Genomic DNA, 20,628 nt, shown 5'->3' with positions numbered 1-20,628 from the left:
TTAGAAGAATAGTTTAAGAAGAAATGTAGACATTTGTGTGGAGGGGAGCAACGTATAAAAAGTAAGTCAGAAAGAGAAAAACACAGATCATATATTAATGCATATATGTGGCATCTAGAAAAATGGTAAAGATGAACTTATTTGCAGGGCAAGAATAGAAATGCAGACGTAGAGAACGGACATAGGGACGGGGTGGGGGGAAGGGGAGGGTGGGATGAATTGGGAGATTAGGTTTGACATAAATACACTACCATGTGTAAAATATATAGCTAGTGGGAACCTGCGGTATAGCACAGGGAGTTCAGCTCGGTGCTCTGTGATGACCTAGGTGGGTGGGATGGGGGTGGGAGGGAGGTCCAAGAGGGAGGGGATACATGTATACATATAGCTGGTTCCCTTCACTGTACAGCAGAAACTAACACAACATTGTAAAACAATTATACTCCAATAAAAAAATAAGGTTTTGCAGTGATCTTGGAGAGAAATGATGAAAGCTCTGTAGCAGGAGCAGCAGGCAGGAAGTGATCAATCAGTCAGTCAGCTGGCTCACTGAACACAGTTGTCTTTCTGCCTCTATCTCCCAGTCACTGATGTGAGGCTGTTGACCTGAGCTGAGAGAACTCCATCTTCTCCAAAAACCCGTAGCCCCATTCTCATACTTCCTCTAACCTGCTCTCTCCTAAGTAACAATGGACTTCATTTCATTTTTTAAAACTTGCCCAGTTCTTGATTAGTTAAAGGTTATCTTTTCTGGTCAGAAAGACTATAAAGATTGACAGTAATGGTGGAATTTCAAGCACTGGAAAAGCTGAAAAGCTGTTCATTTTGAACAGAACATTCTTTTATATTTTCATGAATAAGGCCACCTATATGAAATGTCTCCTTGATTTCCACATATACTGTTATCACATACCAGGTGGACCAATGAATTCAATTAAGCAGATGGATTTGCTTAGAAAAATCAAAGCTGTTATAATTGCCTCTTTTGAACACCACCATTTCTGTGTCCAACGCTGCCTCATAAGCAGTAATGGCTTATTTTATGGACTGTACCATTCCTGGTTATCGATTGTATTTTTTGAACAGTGTCAGTTTGGACCACAACGTCATATCCTTCCCTCCCCAAAGTGTCTCTCATAGGAGTTTGAGCAGTTTACGTTGTCAGTAATGAAGCTGGCAAATTACTGGCATTGGAAAAAAGAGATCAAATAGCAAGATCAATGTGACTTAACTGAGTAACAATATGGTGTTTTTCATCAGTTGTCAATTAAGCTGCTAGACTTAACTGGTGTTGTGTTTGAAAATGTGATAAGTAATGACACAAATACATATAATCATAAATTTGAAGCTGGGAGTTTTCTTTTGTGGCTTTATTTTTTCGTTCCAGTTCTCAGCCCCTTACCCTCTTCTGTCCCCTGAAGACAAATATTGCTGTGTGTTGTCTAAGAAGCATGTCAAACAGAATTACTGGTTAGACTTTTTTGTAGATTGGGCTTTCAGACTCCCAGTTAATAGGCTCCATATTTCCTTGGGGTCCTTGTGTGGGTGACTTGTATTGACTGAGTTACTGAGCCGTTTGCTCTGCATCAGATGTCCATGAGGAATTATCTCAGCCCTCAAGAACCTTGAGATTTTTAGCCGTATTTCTTTTATTTCTTCTATCTATTGCACCAAGTATAGGGAGAAAATCAAATTCTGCAGTCTATTCAACAAATATTTCTTGAATATTTGTTATGAACATTCAAGATAAAGTGGGATAGGGAGTGAAGATAAGCAAAACCCTGTCTCTACACAAGGAGTTCATAGTCCAGTAAGGAGATATACACACAAACTCCTGATAGAGAATGTAGGGTGTGTGGAAGGATGGAGTAGAGGGGACAGAGTTAGGAGACATTTGAAAAGATAGATTCAACTGGATTATCTACGATTTTCGGCTAAAAAGGTTTTAAACATTTATGGTGGGTAGTCACTGTGCTAAGTCCTTTGCGTGCAAAATCTCATCTAATCCTCACAATTCTGTGATATGGGTGTTATTATTCTCACATACAAATGAGAAAACTGAAGCTCAGAAAGGATAGGCATCCTTGCCAAGCTAAAAAAGGGAAGAATTGACCTGTCTCTGTTTTTGATATTTGAATGAAAGGGCTCATGCCCCACACTACTTGCAGTGGGATTCCTACATTCTAATTTATTATGTGATTATGGCAGGAGGAGGGATGGTGATTTATGTTATCCTTAGTGATCTCTGGTTGTGAACCTTTTCTAGACAAATTAGTATAGTTTATGGTTTGTCTTATCCTACACAGGATGTCCTGGCCTAGTTTTAGATTGCCCCAGGCACAAAAAACCTCCTTTTCTTATTTCTTATTTTCCCATGCCCTTCACTCTCAACATTCACCAAGTATGACTCACATGAGACATGTGTGTTCAAGCAGAGTATCAAAGATGAAGAAGGTACATAGAGAAGTAGAGACCACTGGATATCCGCAGAGGAATTCCTTCAAATCTTTGACTGAGTACTGATATGCACATGTATGGGATAAAATTCCTAATGTTGGAGAAAGAACTTCCATAAGACAAAAAGACTCACATAGAGCTGGGAATATTTTTACAATCCCACCAACCATTGGAGATACCTTGATATATACTGGGTATTGATAGGACATTGAAAAAGGTCATGCCTTAGTAGTGGTGCTGAATTAGCCCCAGGGTTAAGGCTTCTCTGGACTCACTATAATTATAAAGTTTAAAAGTAAGTCTCAAAATAATCAAATCGATCTGAAAGTAACTTAGCTATATACTGTAACAAAGACCAACACTCTCAAAAAGAATGCAACTAAATAGAACAGCCAACCAATACATAAGACCTGGCATCCAATCAAAATTTTCCAGGCATTCAAAAAAACTTGAAAATTAGGCCCATAATAAGGAGAAAAATAAATCAATAGAAACAGACTCAGAAATGACAGTGATGATGGAGACAGCAGATAAGGAATTTGAAATGGCTACTATAAATATTTATGAAGATGTAAAGTAAAACACAAACATGTTAAGGAGAAATGGAAGATATTTTAAAATATCTAAATGGAGCTTGTAGAGGTGAAAGATGTATCAAAAATGAAAATATAATAGATGGGAATCACAGCAGATTAGACACTGCAGAAGAAAAACCCCATCAGTGAATTTGAAAACGTAGCATTAAATGCTATCCAAAATGAGGAACACATAGGAAAAAAGACTGTAACAAGTGAACAGAGCCTTAGTGAGTGTGGGACAATATCAAGTTGTCTAACATACATAAATTGGAGTCCCAGAAAGAGAAGAGAAAGATGGAAGACAGATAAAAAGATTTGAAGAAAGAACATCAAAAGTTTTTTTTCAAACGATAAAAACTGTAAACCCACAGATCCAAGAGTTTTGATAAGCTCCAAGCAGAATAAATATTGAACACACATACACGTGTACATGCACCATACATACAGATACACGCACACACACACACACAATGGTAAATCATAATCCAATTGATGAATCAGAGAAAAAAGAAAAAAAATCTTAGCAGTCAGAGAATAAGGACACATTATATAGAGGAATGAGCATAAGAATGTCAGAAGACTTCTCTTAGGAAATGATGCAAGCCAGAAGGCAATGGAATGAAGGGAAAAAGCAACCTAGATTTCTATACCCAGAAATGAAAGCAAAATAAAAATTTTTCAGATAAATGAAAGCCAAGAGGATATCTCATCAGCAGACCCACACTACAATAAATGTTAAAGGAAGTTTTTAAGGTAAAAGGCAAATGTCACCTTCAACCTGGATCATTACTTCATTTGTATGATTTGGGTGTTTTCTCTACTGGATCCACTGATCTAAGTCTTGCATTGACGGTTCCATATTACTTCTGCCATGAGATATAGGATATATTGCAGACCTAGCCACTTAACCTGAGGTCAGTTTGGTTAATAAACCTGAATCTGAGTGTTCCTGCCTTATTAGTCCTGCAGATAAACATAAAACTCTAAAAGAGGCCATCCTAATTGTCAGCTTGTTTAGCCCTATCTAATAAGACAGGTAACCCCTCTGATCCACATATGGTCCCGTTTTATATCTATACTCTATAGAAATAGATTTTAAGCTATTGCTGCCAGCTTCCAGATTTAAAGCCTGGGTCTTACACTCTTTTGTCCACCTCACCCTTGCACCAGCTTCTCTTCCTGGGTTCCCTGTTAAGTGAATGGCACCAATTTTCATCTAGCCACTAGAGTCAGCTTGATTCTTCCAGGTCCACTCAGTCACTAAATATTTTCAAACTTCTTTCAAGTCTGTCAACTTCTATCCTTCCTTATTGCCAGCTAACCTAGTCTAAGCCCCTACCATTCCTTACCTGGACCTCAGCAGTGTCTCATGATCCTCCTATGTTCACTCAATCCATTGTCCACACTGAAGCCAGAGTGACCATTTAAAGCTCAAATCTGATAACGCCACTCCCCTGGTTAATGTCTCTCATTCTCTTTATACTGAAGTCTAAGCCTCTTAAACTTCCTATGATCTTTTATAATCCAGCCTTTTCCTATTTCTGTAGCATCATCTCTTATTATTTGCTACCTCCAACTTTTATGCATTAGACAACTAACAGTCCTTGAATGTTCCATGTTCTCTTTTGCTTCAGGACTTCATGGAAATTGTTCTGTCTTGCGCAAATGCTATCCCTCTTCATCTGATTCATGTGTCATCACCTCCCTAGTGAAGCCCTCTCTGACATCTCAAGCCTGGATTAGGTACTCCTCCCCTGTTCCTAACATTTTAGTAGTACTGATCACACTATCCTGTAACGCCTGTCTACTTCTGCCTCCTCAAATGAGACTATGAGCAACTTGATGGCAGGAACTGCCTAGCACATTGCCTGATACATTGTTGGGTGCCCAATGAGATTTATTGAATAAATGGTAGCTATTAATATTAATTGTTGATTAATAACACCTGTACATTTTCCACAGTGGCTGACACATGTTAGTCACTCAGCACATTTTACTACATTAAGCAGCCATTTATCATTTACTGTATTATGTATTTGACGTATTGCAGTGCCCTTTTGTAAATATGATTTAATTTAATTCTATCAACCTTCCTACCTTGAAGTATGTTTTATTATCCTCAACTAAAAGATTTTTAAAAAACTAAGGTTCAGAAACCTTAAATAGCTTTCTCAGGGTCAAATTAATATCAGGTATGGTGTTCAAGCTCAGCTTCTCTTTCCAACTGAAGAAAATATATAAGTCTAAGAAGAGGGGAAGAATAATATGCAGCTTCCATACTCTCTGTTCAGCCTTCCCTTTATCAGATTGATTTAAAGAAAAATAACTTAATATCGTTGTTACACATTTTCCCAGTGAAAAGTAAGAGAAAAGTAAAGGATCTTAACACTATGGATAACAACATTTATTTCCAGTGTGTATCTGTGAAGTCTGTCAAAATGGAATGTAACTCAAAGAAGAAGCAAATTACAATTCTTGTATGATCAAATCTTTATCTGCAGGTATTTGATGGACCTATGAGTAGACAAGGCAAATTGATATAATACCACGGAATCTTTAATCAGTGCATCAGATGGAAAAAGGGTGAAATGGATGATGATGGTGACTTAGTCTCCGACTGGGATGTAGAATGATTATGTTTTCACAGTCAAGTTAGATTAGTATGTGTAGATGGATTAAGTGGCTGTCTGGTGTTGTTGAAAAGGGGAAGTGAAGGCATCTCTGAATATTTTTCACCTAAAACATTGTCTGAAATTCCACTATGAGGGAACCCAGTCAAACATTCCTTCGGGCAGAGAGTTTATATGAGAAATCCTGATATAACATCCCCAGTAGGCTGTGTGATGGAGGGAAAAGCATTCTGGCTTTTGAGGTCTGCTTTCTTCCTCTGCTGATTACTCATCCTGTGAACTGGGCAACAGGGCTGTTTTCTCCTCTGTAAAATGAGGAGTAGCAGCACTTGACCTCTATGTCCCATCAGCATTACCATTGCTGTGGATCTATGGGTAATCAGTGATCCTATCACTACAGTAGGCTGACCCGTCTCTAATTCCTCCCCTCCTTGATTCCCATATTCTGTCCAACTATCGTCAGTGGTGTGTGGACCACTGGATGGCCAGGAGTTGGCAGTAGATTTGTGGAAATTATACGAATCAGGGAAATCCCAATTATTCCTATTTATTTCTCTCCACCCTTTTTTTTTTTTGACATTTGACATGGATTTCTAGAGTATGTTTCCAGCTAGAAAGCATTCCTGTTTTTTGCTGAGCCATAGTTTCATCTTCTTTAAAATGAAAATGCATAATATGTACTTAGTCTCCATTGAAGGCTTCTTTCGCCTTGCCTTAAATAATAGGTGAGGTTTTAATGGGCGTTGCATTTGTGACAGTGTTTAACAAGACTCCTGACACAATGTAGGCAGTGCAGGAAGTTAGTTTCCCCTCCCTACTTTTGCTGCAGATCAAGTAAAACCAACATATGTATCCTTATACAAAACTTGGCCTATACAAACATGCAGCGTCTGACTTTTAATGGTTCCTCATGCCTGGAGAAATAAACCAATTATATTCTCCTGAGTCAACCACCTCTCAATAAACATAATTCCTTTTGCAGAGTCTGATTTCTCCTATATGTGTAAGAGTGAGGCAGCATCTAATTAGAGCTAGGTTGCCTTAATGAGAAGTTGCTTGTCATTAAAACTCTCATCTTTGAATTGCCTGCCCTGATCTGGAGACATCCACTTGGCCAAGGCTCCCGGTGCTTGCTGCCACCAAGAAATCTTGAATGGCTAGGGTTAGAGGGTCTGACAATGCTGTCAGTTGCTGTATCTGATTTCATGTGACAGCTAATTATAACATTCATTCAGAAAAAAATAAAGAAGTTGTTGTCATAGTAATGACTGACTCTCTGAGCAGGATGCAGACCCCCAATTGGAGCATGTGCCAAATATCAGTTTGTTGTGTACAATGTAGGAATAATTGAGACTGTACTTCAGGGAGAAAAAAATTTGATATGGACAGAGTTTCCCATGCTTGTGCCATATTGCTTCCCCTCTGTGCAACCATGATTTTCCTCTGATTTCTGTTTCCTTTTCCAAGAATGTCACTTTTCAGGGATTTGTACACTTGTTAAGTGCATTCTGTGAAACTGATGTTGCAGGGGGCACACACAGCAACAGCAATGATGGTGGCGCTGTGGTGATGGTAGTAGACAGCTGCTTCAACCAAGGCACAAAAAGCCTACAATAAGCAGAAACCTCACAATACACCAACTACCAGCTGGACAGACTTATGTTTGAATCTTGATTCCTCAAATTTATAGCTTTATGACCTTGGGCAAGTTATTTCATCTCTCCAAGCATTATTTTCCTCATCTTTAAAATGAGAATAAATAAAACTACCTACTTTATGTAGTTGGTATGAGAATTAAATGAGATAGTTTGTAAAGTGCTTGGCTCCGCAATGGCGTGGGGTAACCACTCAGTGAATCGTAGCTATTGTCATCTTATCTTGACAGGGGTGAAAGTGGTAATAATGTGATGTCCTCGATAATTTCACAAGGTCCACAAACTAAGAAAGCAAATTGGAAAGAGAATTTGGCCTCAAAATCCAATCCCTTAAGCCTGAGGAAATATTGTGGAAATATTGTGGTCTGAATCTTTCTGCTCTCGCCCCCAGTCTTACCAATTCAAAGCATCGTCCTCAGGGAACATTTGGTAAAAATGGTGGGTTGAAAAAAATGTACGCTGTTTTGCTCCATTCTCAAACTCCATTTAAACAACAGCGAAGAGAGGTATCTTAAAAGGCAAAAATCCACAGGAGTGGAGAAAATGAAAAAAGACAAAGTTGCAAGCAACAAAATTTTAGGAAGTAAAATGCAAATGAATGGGTGCTAATTAACTTAGCTGCACAGAAAAAGCTGAATCTTAAACTAGCACTGGTAAAAGTTGAAAAAGAACCGATTTACATGCAGAACCCCTCAAAAACTTATGAATTCACATCAAGTTCCTCAGGACTTGGGAGTGAATACACTTGCTTAAAAGTCTGTTTATGACACAGTTCTCTGGATCCCTTCCCTCACACCTTGCAGCCAGGTGTACACGCTCCCCTACTCTGGTAGAACACTGGAGATGTATTCTCTGGATAGGATAAAACAGATACTCCCTGGACTACAGGATACTAGGCACAGTTGATAGTATGGCACCATTCTGAAAACAAGGACAAGAAAACATGTGTCCTAAATATTGAGGTCTCCAGCCAGCTCTGCCAACACAGCTACAAGAATGCCAGCAACCAGACTGTGTCCTCCAATATAAGACTGGAGGATTCTCCCCCAGAGCTGTGATCAGCCTAAGAGGAAAGATTTGCAGACATTGATATAAAATGGCCCAAGCTCATCATTAGAGTCCACAGTCAACAAGTCCCCCCACCCCCTTTAAGTCCAGAGCTACTAATAAACTTTCTGTCCTGTACTAGTAGGAAATGAGAAGGGAGGGGAGGGGAGGGGAGGAAAAATTGCAATAATTTACAAAGGATCACGAATTAGAATCATTTCAGATTTCTCTCAACAGCTACACAAGAAGCTAGAAGATCATGGAGGGGAGCCTTCAAAATTCTGAATGAAATGATTCCTAACTTAGATATCATACCCAACTATCAATCAGGTTTGAGAATAAAATAAAGACATCTTCAGAGATGCAAGTTCTCAACATTTTACCTGCAATATACTCTTTCAGAGAGCTGTTCTCTGCCAAAGAATGTACTTCCTTTAAACAAGGGGGGAAACAACAAAAGAAAGAATGCCTCAAAAATATATAATTCTTCCCGAGTCGCCCACGCTGCTGTCGCGGCGTCCCCGAACCTCTGGCGCCCGGTCTCCCTCCGCTCCGCCATGGTCCCCCGCCGCTGGGCAGGCCCCCGAGGTCACCGCCGCCGCTGCTGCTGCTGAGCGTCGGGCTGCTGGGCGCCCAGGCCCGTGCGGAACCCGCCGCCGGGAGCGCCGTCCCCGCGCAGAGCCGCCGGTGGGTGGACTGCCATGTTTTCGAGTTCATGCCTGTGTGACCGCTGAGGACCCTCGGCCAGCACTGTTCCCTCACCAATAAACACATGGCCCGGCAAAAAAAGAAAAAAAAAAAAAAGAAAGAAAAAAAGTATATGTGATTGATGGAATAACGGATGTTTCTGACCGTTTTGAGACAAGAGCTGAATAATTGGCAGAGATTTGGATGAATTAGTGTTATCTACATAGAAAAGTAAGCAAATTAAACAACAGCAACGAGACAATCATTAGCTCTGAAGAAAAAAATAGTTATTTAGAAAGGAAAAGTGATCAGTGAATACCACAGGATTCAGATGGGAAGAGTGTTTACATAGTTGTAAAAAGAAACAGAATATTGACCTAGCCCAAATTAAGAAGTAACTGTCATGAGAATATTTGGGTGGCTGGAAGGATGTGTATATGTGATAACGGAGAAGGGAGAAAAACAAAAACTCAAGAAATAGCAATATCTGGAATAAATACGAAACTAAACCAAGCTAAAACCTAGCTGAAATAGTTGAAAGAAATTGTCTCGGGGAGGGGACTCTCAAGTGGAGGGGAATTACTCCTTTCTAAAACAAATCTGTGGAATCGTCAACTTTAAATGTAAATATATAACCGATGAAAACAAGTATACAGACTAAAAAGCAGAAGTAAACCTTCTCAAATGGGCCATGAGCTCTCTGCCTGTGGACTTCTCTGATTCTAATGGGTTGCTGAGCAAGCCCCAAATAGTGTATTTTCCTCACCCATCACAGGAAGGGTATGAGACAGGATGCATTTGGGAATGCAGTTACACATACCTACCCCTATTATAGTGACTAATATTTAAAAACAATCACAGTTTTTATAAAATGGAAACCCCACACAATTTTTCCTAAGTATTTTTCCTTTGCTGCTTACCCTGGAATTCCTAGGTAGCTGCATCTCCAGTGAGTGTCTGGGAACTAAAAGACTGCCAGCAGAGACAGGGAGTCGTCAGGAGAAGCATCCAGACACCAGCAGGATGGTGGTTAGCAAGGTGGTAACAGCCCGTGGTCAGCAGAACATAAATAACAGCAATAATAACTATTCACGTGAGTGTGCAGCTTCCAATTTATGAAAGACATCCTTTAAAAAAAACGCATGCCCTAACTGAGGAGAGCACCATTTTGTCTATTTAATAAGACACTGAAGTGTAGGTATTCTGGGTCCACAGCCCCATCTGGGCTCCCAGTCGAAAGCCAGGATGAACTGCAAGGCACGTAAGCCAGCCACGTGGGATGTCCAGCCCGTATGAGCTAGGTAATGCCAAGCCCAACTTCTATCTGACTGTCACCCCATGAGAATCCCCCAAGAGAGAATCACCCAGCTGGGCCTAGTTAGTCCAAAAAACCATGAAAGATAATAAATTTTTGCTTTAAGCCACTAAGATTTGGGGGTGGTTTGTTATGCATCAACAAACGTTACAGGGATGATCTACTCCAGCCCTCTCATTTTCCCGATATGAAATCTAGAATGGGGGTGGCCAGAGTTTCAGAGCAGAGTGGTGGTTGAGTCAGGAACAGACTCAGGCCTCCAGACCCTCAGGCTGTGGATTTGTCACCAAAGCCGTTTAATCTCTATGAAATCCTGCTGATGTTTTCTTCTCCTTCTCTTCCTGCTCCTCCTCTTCCTCCTCTCCTTCTTCTTGTAACTTTCAATTTTGATATTTCAAACTTACAGAAAATTTCAAGTACAGTTCAAGAGACTCCCATACACTTCACCCAGACGCACCAGTTGTTCGCATTTTACTTCATTTGCCGGTGTTCTTTCAAAGAGAACATTTTCCTGCAGGGAGGCTGCCCACAAAACTGACTCCTGCCAAGTGGTTAGTCACTGCTTAGATCATGGGAGTAGAAATGGGCACCTGGGAATGAGGGGTGTAGGAGGGAATGCTGTGGAGAAACGGGAGAGCAGGATCACTCGAGACCAGATATTCTCCCCTAAGACATTCCCTGGGAGCAGTTCCCTAAACTGGTCTGACGTACTGAATACATGTTAAACTTGAAGTCTGAAGGCACAGGTTTGAACCTTGTCACTAACTGTATGACCCAGAGTAAGTTTCCTTCTTGTCTCTGAGCTTTGGTTTTACCTTTCTTTATAAATCCAGATTACATAAACCTATGCATGTGAACCAGCTTAGTGAACGGTGCTAAGTAAACTAATTTTAGTCACCTGTATTTGGTAGAGTCACTTGATGAGCTTTTTAAAAACTTTGATGTTATGGCCCCATCTCCAGAAATTCTTATTTAGATGGTCTGGGGTCCAAGCACTATAAGATTTAAAAACTCCTGGATAACTTTTAATGTGCTACCAAGGTTGAGAACTGCTGTGATAGGCAACAATGCCATCAGAGTATACTTACACTCTGGGAACCCTTCTGGACTAGCTGTCCTCTGTCATGGCCCCTTTCCCACTTCCGGTGCCACTCTCCTCACCAAAGTAAAGCCTCAGTTGGGAGTATCCTCTGTTCTAAGCCTGGTGTGCTTCACGGTTATTTGATCATCTCATTCCTGCATTGTTCATTTCTGTGTCCCTGATAATTCACACTGGTAAGATTGCTTCCTATAAGTGCCTAGCAGATTCTCAATCTCTCTGTTACTAGTCAGAGTTGAGCCCTTGTGCACAGGTTTTGTGTTTCCACCACAGAGTTCAACAGCTGTCATTCTTCCCCGATAGCTCTTTATACACCTAATTGCTGCCATACAGATCTACGTAATTTGGGATTGGCAGGAATTGTGACTCAAATGCAAATACCTTTGAAAAGAAGTGTGGGAGGGATTTTATATTCCTTGGTGGTCTTGGCAGGGCAAAAGAATACTTTCCCAGATGAGTGTAACTTTTTTTTATTGCAAATATATGTTTTCTGGTGCATCTATTTCCCTTTTTTTTTACTATTGATACAAATATCCCAGAGATGAACTAGTTGCTACCTTTTACAGTTTAAATCCTTCCTTTCCTCTTTTCCTCCCTTCTGCTTTCCATCCTTCCTTCCTTGCTCTTTCTTTTCCTTCCCTTCCTCCTCCCTTCCCCACTCCCTTCCTCCCTCTGTTAAAAAAATATTCATGATACTTGTTAAAGATGACAAGGCAGACTTTATTCAAAGGGGGCTATCATGATAGTTGTAGGGACCACTGCAATGGTGTTTTACAGTAGAGGAGAGAGATTGGGCTCAACTCGATACAACAAAGAAAAGTGGGAACTTCCAGCTAAGGAGCAGGGTGTAGATCAGTGATAGAAAATTACTAAGAGAAAACATCAGAGATAAGGGGGGATTCTGATGGCAGACAAGAGTGATCAGATTTCACCTGGGGGACGGTGGAGGATGTGGATATGGAGGGAGATCAGGTATGGAGGATGGGGGATTCTAGCTAAACCAGCTTTGCAGGATTCTTGCTAAAATTAGACAATGTAAAGACAAACACAGAGACCTAAAAGTCAGGGCCTACTTGGGAAGAGAATTCAGAGGAGTCTGATCAGAGTTTGGTCAAGGAGAGAATCTTTGTTGCCTCTCTCCTCCTCTACTCTCCTCCTCTTTTCCTCCTTCCCTTCCTCTTTCCTTCCTTCCTCCCTTCCTACAAAGCGTTTACTGAGCACCTACCATGTATCTGGTGCTCTATTGGGCACGGAGACTGGAAAGATCAATAAGAAAGTGCTCTGCCCTCTGTGGAACTCCTGGTCTAGGATTAGAGAGCAACAAACACAATACAATTGGAAAGATGTTAAAATGGAATTGTACAGACTTCTGCAGGATATGTTTGGGATATGTACAGAGAGGATATTTTAGCTGAATTTGGAAGTATAGGCTAAAGATTTCTTCAGGCAGAGACTGGAGGAAAGGCATTCTGGACAAAGGGACTGTAGGCGCAAAAGCTCACGGTGTGAACTGACAGGATGTGTTAGGAGAATTGCCATGGTAGTTCAGAGAACAGAAGGGTTTTCTTGGGAGAGGAGGGATGATGAAGAGGGATTACTGTCTAGAACTGGCTAGTGGAAGAAATTCTTAGGGGGAACATCCATCTTAATCCACTCTGGTCCAAGGTCTGTTTGGTCTCCCATTTCTCAGGTTCCCAAGGTCTGTTTTCTTAGCATCTATCCAAGCCCACTTCTTCCTGCTCACCCATGTGTTCATTGTGTCCCTGGCACACAGGCCTCCTTTCTTTCCTGACTGTAAACTCATGCTTGTCTCAGAGCTTTTGCTCTTGCTCATCCCTTTGCCTGGAACTCCCAGATCTTGACATGGTTGCCCCTTTCTTCTCATTCAGGTCCCAATTCAAAGAGCACCACCTCACAGAGGCCTTCCCAGCCACTCCATCTGCGGTTATCCTCCCCCAGTCCAGTCACCCTCCCTGAACTCACCGTGTAAAATTTCTCTATGACCTTCATTATTATATCAATTGATCTTATTTGTTTGCTTGTTCATATGTTTATTGTCCATCTTCCTCTTCTAGAATAGAAAACTCCATAAGGGCATGGCCTTTCTTATTTTCCTGCCAAATCCCCAGTGCAGGGCCAGTGCAGGGCCCTCGGTACGTGTTCAACAAATTTGCTAAATGGAGCAAGCTGGCGCATATTTTTGATTGCACTCATCCCTTCCAGGGACCAGAATACTCACATCCTCCACCCCCATTCCCAGAGTCAAGGTATCTCAAAAGGAGGATCAGAATTGTTATTGATGAGCATGGGAAGAAAACAAAAAGAAACTGAGAGCCCGAAGGAATACCCTCGCTTGGCGAGGCCTGATGAAATGCCCCTGCACTGCAACAGAGAGCTTGTCTACCTACACCCAGCGAGCAGGAGTCTCCCAGGTCCTGCTTGTTCCTCCCTCCGGGCTATGCTGGAGGCTCAGCTGCCTCTCTGCCCCATTTTCCAGTTTGCCACACCCTGCCTTCCCGGTAGATTTTCTCTTTAGCTTTGTCAGTTCTGTTGTCATACTGCTGCAACTGCGATTGTGGAAGATGCCTCATCTTCACACTCTCAGGATTCGGGCCATGTGCACAAGGTCATCTCCAGACTGAAGGGAGAGCATGTTTCATGCCCTGTGGGTACAACACTGAGTGAGAGGGGGCACAGGGCTGGAGCAAGGAGGGGAAACCAAGAGCAACTATAACCTGAGCCATTTGGCAGCTTTGTTAGTTGTTTTTTTCTAACAAACCTTGACGGTTTTAGTAGTGGTTTTTTTGTATATTTCAAAGCTAAGTAAATTCTACTAATGAAAGCATCTTCCAAGCCTCAGTTTCTTTGGTTCAAAAGGAAATCAATTCAAAAAAAATCTTTAAAAAAATAAAAAGCAAATAATCTGAGGAATGTGTTTATTTTATCTTGCTTCCAAGGAAGGAAGACTTTGCATCCGCTAAAGACAGTCATCTTTCTGGGCCTTGACTGTTTATGAGCAAATCCTATAGCTAAAGGCAAATTTCCATTTCAGCCTCCTAGACGGCCTTAATTACCTGGCAGAAATTTGCAGAAGGTGATGCCAAGTGGTATTTGAACCTGTCATTTTCTTTTACTGTTTTGGGGATTCAGATATTTTCCACTCTAATGTGGCAAAATATTCGATCAGCTTAAATTATGCATGCACTCCAGATCAAGCCAGCTAGATGTCAGGAGCAATTCAATATTTTTTTGAATTTGGGAGACTGAAAGCCAGCAAGATAAAAGTTTAGAAGAGCTAGATACAAATTAACTTTGCAATATGGGGAAAAACAAGCATGGAAGTGAGAAAACTTTTTCTCCCTGGTTGGACCAATTTCTGGGATCACTAGACAACTTTCATTAGTAACATTCTGATAACAGTGAACAGTTTTAATTTCCAATGCCTGCTTTGAGTTTCTAGGTCTTCTTCATTTTTAAAAATAGATGTCAGGTAGCATGTTATATTTGTCACCCGCTTTATGATCGTGACAATATTGCCACTTCTGTGAGTCATTGCATTCATTTTTCAAGGGAGGAAACTTTGGCAGGGTCAAATTGACTCTATAGAGGTGGTTCTGGCACTTCTGGTTACCTTAAGTGGTATAATTGATTAATTCTGGAATTCAAGAAACATCTATGTGACAGAAACTGAGCTAAGGTCAGCAAGAATGAAACATTGGCACTTCCTGCAAGCCATTCCTAAACTCTTGATATGTAGTGAAGTCACTCTGATTCAAAGTAGACTGTGATAAGGGTCAGGGAGGCCTGCAAACTAAGGGCTCACAGTGGGAGCCTGGGGAAAAGAGGTTAATGACAATTCAAGGATGCAAGGAGAAGTCAGAGATTGTTAAGGATGTGTTAGATAAATATACATAGGCAGGGCATGGTGTTCTAGACAGAAGAAACAGCTTGAGCAAAGACCTGGCGTGGTACAAAATCAAGTGTGCTGTGGCACCAGCGAGTAAACCATGGTGGTTGGAGACCAGGGGAGGAGGTGTTGAATGAGAGGAGAGATGAGCAGAGCACAATAAACCTCAAAAAGGGCTATGGCAGACTTCGAGTGACAGACTGAAGGAGTTGATCAATACCTAGTAGGTAAGAGAGAGCCACCTAAAGCTTCTGAGCAAAGGCATGACGGACACTGCTGTTTTGGGAAGATGATTTGAGCTGCGGTGTCACAGGGCCTGGGCCCGGGGAAGCGGTTGTCAGAATGGCGTGGAGGACTGACACGCTCTACTGCTGACCCCACACGTTCGGCCACCCTGTTAAGTGGGAGACACTGGGGACAGAGATGCAAATCACATTGTCTTGTTTCAAGAAGTTCACAGTGGACTAAAGGGCATGTCCAACCTGCCTTTCTTTCAGGGACTTCTTCTCATATAACCGATGACTGTTTCTCTATAGCTAAGAACTAATCCTCAGAGAAAAAGTGAAAAATTCTGACAATCACCCAGAATTGGAAATTCTGGATAGATTGACATTTTGGAAAGCACCAAAAGGAGACTATGATTTTTCTTCTTTTCAAATATTTGCTAAAAACAAACATCAAAACCCATTTTTAAAGAGGGGATATCACCTTTATCGCCAATAATTTGGATTCAGGAAATCTGGGTTCTAATCCTGTGATTTATCTGCTCTGGACTTCATTTTCCTTACTTGTAAGGGATAATATACAGTCTTTCCTCTTCAAATGAGATGACGGATATTAAAGTATTGTGTCAACAATGGATATTGAAGAATTATTGTAAATGGTTAAATTTTTGGTAAAATCAAAGCTGCACTGGAAGATGCCTGTAGCAGGCGATGAATTGAGTTCTCCCATTCCCTTGCCACACTGTTCAGAAGCTCAGAACTTGATACTTGTGACCATCCTATATATTTTCAACAATTTGTATCTCCCCAAACAGATTGTAAGTTCCACACTGATAAAGGAACCATGCCTGTTATTCATCAATATATCACAAGATACCTAGAACATTTCCTGGCACAGAGTAGGTACTCAATAGAGACTGGCTGAATGAAATAAAATAATTAATGATTATGAGTGCCTTTCCTTTCCTATTAGATACAGTCCTTTCATTTCTGGCCACTTAATTATCAGCCTACATTTACAATATCTTTTTTTCCACTAAAAATTTTGCTAAATATCTACTATGTGCTGGATATTATTTTAAGCTCTGAAGATAAAATGGTGAGAAAAAAATGACTGGGTGCCTGCTTTTATGGCGTTTGTAATGAATGCATTTTTTTTAAAAATTTTTATTTATTTATTTTATTTTATTTTTGGCTGTGTTGGGTCTTCGTTTCTGTGCGAGGGCTTTCTCTAATTGTGGCGAGCGGGGGCCACTCTTCATCGCAGTGTGCGGGCCTCTCACTGTCGCGGCCTCTCTTGTTGCGGAGCACAGGCTCCAGACGCGCAGGCTCAGTAGTTGTGGCTCACAGGCCCAGCTGCTCCGCGGCATGTGGGATCTTCCCAGACCAGGGCTCAAACCCGTGTCCCCTGCATTGGCAGGCAGAAATGAATGCATTTTTATTACAATCAGCTTCACAAATCCTATCTTTTCCAAACTATTTCTATACATTATTATTTCTATTAAAATTATTTAAAGTTAAATAATTTTATGTCCTTGGGATCATTTGAAACATCTTAGAGTATCTCAAGTCCAAGCAAAAGAGAACTTTGTCATAAGGAATGATAACTGAGTTTAAAAAAAAATTATATAGTACAACAATAATCAATATCCACACTACTGATATTTAAAAAATAATTATATCAAAGTTTTTTTTAAAGTGAATTTCAATTACTGACAGAGTCTTTAATGTCTGGGCTAACATAGAGGACTGAATTTTTAAAATTCAGCTTGTTTTTAAAATTAAATTATGTCAAACAACCAAAGAGTAAGCACATACACTTGCATGCACATGTGTGTGAGACATGACACTAGAGAACCAATTTACAGACTGTTCATGCTTCAACCAAATATTTTGTACATTAAAGAAAAAAACCAGATGGAGGATTCCAGAAAATGATAAGACATGAATTTATCAAAATTGTCAATCAGCAAAGCCTAAAAGAAAACAAATTATTTTAAAATTGAAGTATGGTTGGTTTACAATGTTTCAGGTGTACAGCAAAGTGATTCAGTTTTTTATATATATATATATATATGGATATGTATATATTCTTTTTCAGATTCTTTTCCATTATAGGTTATTACAAAATATTGAATATAGTTCCCTGTGCTATACAGTAGGTCCTTGTTGTTTACCTATTTTATATATAGTAGTGTGTATATGTTAATCCCAAACACCTAATTTATCCCTTCCTCCCCCCTTCCCCTTTGGTAACCATAAGTTTGTTTTCTGTATCTGTGAGTCTATTTCTGTTTTGGAAATAAGTTCATTTATATCATTTTTTTAGATTCCACATATAAGTGATATCATTTAATATTTGTCTTTTTCTGACTTACTTCACTTAATATGATAATCTCTAGGTTCATCCATGTTGCTTCAAATGACATTATTTCATTCTTTTTTATGGCTGAGTAGTATTCCATTGTGTATATATACCACATCTTCTTTATCCATTCATCTGTTGATGGACATTTCGGTTGCTTCCATGTCTTGGATATTGTAAACAGTGCTGCTATGAACATTGGGGTGCATGTATCTTTTTGAGTTAGAATTTTCATCTTTTCCAGATATATGCCCAGGAGTGAAATTGCTGGATTATATGGTAACTCTATTTTTAGTTTCTAAAAGAAAAATTTGAGATAAACTTGTCATTGAAAGAGTTCTTGCCTCCATTGATCTATATTTGTCTCTTTCTTTTTTAAAATACTTTGTTCCCCTTAAAACTTATTGGAAATTCTCTGGTCCAACTTGAGGATACTTTTCTGCAAAGATTCCATGTGGGCTCAAAAATGATATGTATTCTCCTATTGCTGGATGCTGTATGTATGTTTTTAGGTGCTTGCAAGTTTAGAATTATTTCCTTAGAGGATTAAAGCTTTATTAATACTTACTAATCCTCTTTATCTCTAGCAGTACTTTTAACACTGTCTCCCCTGTTTGACTTTTGCCTAGAATTTCTTTTTCCATGAGTTTATCCTAACATCTCTCTGCCTTTATACTTTAGTTGTATCTTTTGTATATACTATATAGGCTGAGTTTGTTTCTAAATCCATCTAAAAACCCCATCTTCTAACTGGAGTTTAGTTCATCTACGTTGATTGAGATAAACGATATGTTTGAAATCATTTCTTTTATTTCATTTTTTTTTCCATTTTTGTGCCTTTTCAGTGTTCTTTTTTAATTCTCTTTTCTTTCCATCTTTTGGAAAGTCGATCTTTTGGATTGACTCTGCTCCCTACTCATGCCCCAATCAGTTTATTTTCCTCCACCAGTTTGGAAGTTTTACATTCCACTTTTTTGGCTACGTTTAAAATTTTAACATGCCCGTTGAACTTAACAAAGTCCGAAGCAAACTGGCATATTTATCTTCCTTCTCAACAAAAAGATAAAATTAAAATGCTTGAGACAGTCACTAACTTCACCCCAATGTCATTGTTTTCCAAGATATAAATTTTATCTTTATTTTTTTAACACCGCAAATTGAATTATATTGTTAATTTCTTTTACAGTCAATATTTGTTTAGTTTTACCCATAAGTCCACATTGTCCTTTATTTGGTATTTTTATTTCTCAGATCTTCCTTCTGGGAGTCTTTTCTTTTTCTGAAGAACATCACCCAGACATTCTTTTAGTTAAGAGTTTGTTGGAAGTGAAGTGGTTTTTTGTTTTTGTTTTTGTCTAAAAATGTCTCTAATTCACTGTTGTTCTTGATAGATGATTTCACTACGTATGCTATACTATTTTGACAATTATTTTCTCTTAGCACTTTAAAGATGTGTCTTCTAACTTTGATTGTTGCAGTTGAGAAGTAAATTATCAGTTGTGTAGATCTTTCTTTTCAACTGCTTTTAAGATTTCTTTTTGCTGTTCAGAGTTCTACAGTTCCTCTACAATGTACCTCAGTGTGGATTTCTTTTCCTTTATTCTGCTTGGGATTCACTGGGCATTCTGAACCCAAGTGTTGGTGTCTTTCATCAATTCCATTAGCTCCTCAAGTGTTTTCTCTCTTCCATTCTCTCCTTCTGAAATTCTGACAAGCACATTAGAGATTTGTACTCTGTCATCTGTGTGTCTAAATTTTTTAACATGTCCATCTTTTTCTATCTTTCTATTCTATTTTCCATATAATTTCTTCAAATATATCTCAGAGTTTAATAACTCTTCTTTCTGCTGTGCCTAATATACTATTTAACCCATCCATTAATTTTCTAATGTCAATTTATATATTTTTAATAAATAAACATTCTATAGTTAGGTTTTCCTTCAATTCTGCCTGGTTAAATTTTACAGTCTTTTTTAAAGTTTTATTTCAGTACCTTCTTTGATTACTTTAGGCATTTTAATAGTATTTGTTTTATATTCCATTTCTAGTAATTTCAGTCAGCCACATGGATAAAACTCAGTAATTTGTTGTTTTTGCTGTTTCTCATATACAGGCTAACTTGTGTGTATACTAGTTTTTGCATGTGAGTTCATGTTCCTTGAGTGTTCTGGGCGGAAATCCTTTGAGGCCTGACTTTGAAGTGTGTTTTTCCGGAGAAGACTTGTGTTTGCTCCTTATAGCCATCAAGAGGCACTGCCACCCAAGACCACTTTAAACTTAATTTTTAGCTTGGTTTTTTTTGGTGCCATGCAAGCAAGATAGATTCTGGCTTCAAATCCTCAAACACTGCCTGGGTTTAGGAATTCTCAGAGGAAACTTTTGTTTTTCTTTTTTTTTTTCCTGCTCCACCCAGAGTCAAAATCAAATCAAGTATATTGTCCATTTTCTTCCTCTACCAGTTGTGGGTGTTTCTCCTTAGAGGAATCCAGCTTTATGTAGTCTCTAATCTTAACCCCACGCTGCCCAGGCTCACACTTTGTCTCTAGTTAGAAGCCAGACGCTAGACCACCCACGATCAGAGCTCACACAAGCACAAACTATCCCCAGGGATCCATACTTTCTTTTATGTCTGGCTTCTTTTACTTTCCCAGCAGCTCATCCATG

General features: G+C 39.6%; 2 long non-coding RNA genes across 2 annotated transcripts in view; both read left to right on the top strand.

Moving 5' to 3' along the window:
• The window catches only part of LOC309660677, a 217,451-nt gene that overhangs the window by 47,296 nt on the left and 149,527 nt on the right, over positions 1-20,628 (top strand). The gene's annotated exons all lie outside the window — the stretch shown is intronic.
• LOC309660678 lies at positions 13,109-19,015 on the top strand. The gene is made up of 2 exons (XR_014263534.1): positions 13,109-15,145; positions 15,521-19,015. It is a non-coding gene; the product is annotated as an uncharacterized lncRNA (long non-coding RNA).

This window comes from Balaenoptera physalus (assembly GCF_965194825.1).
Source record: "Balaenoptera physalus genome assembly, chromosome: 4".
Taxonomy (NCBI): domain Eukaryota; kingdom Metazoa; phylum Chordata; class Mammalia; order Artiodactyla; family Balaenopteridae; genus Balaenoptera; species Balaenoptera physalus.
This window is presented reverse-complemented; position numbering and strand designations above follow the sequence as displayed.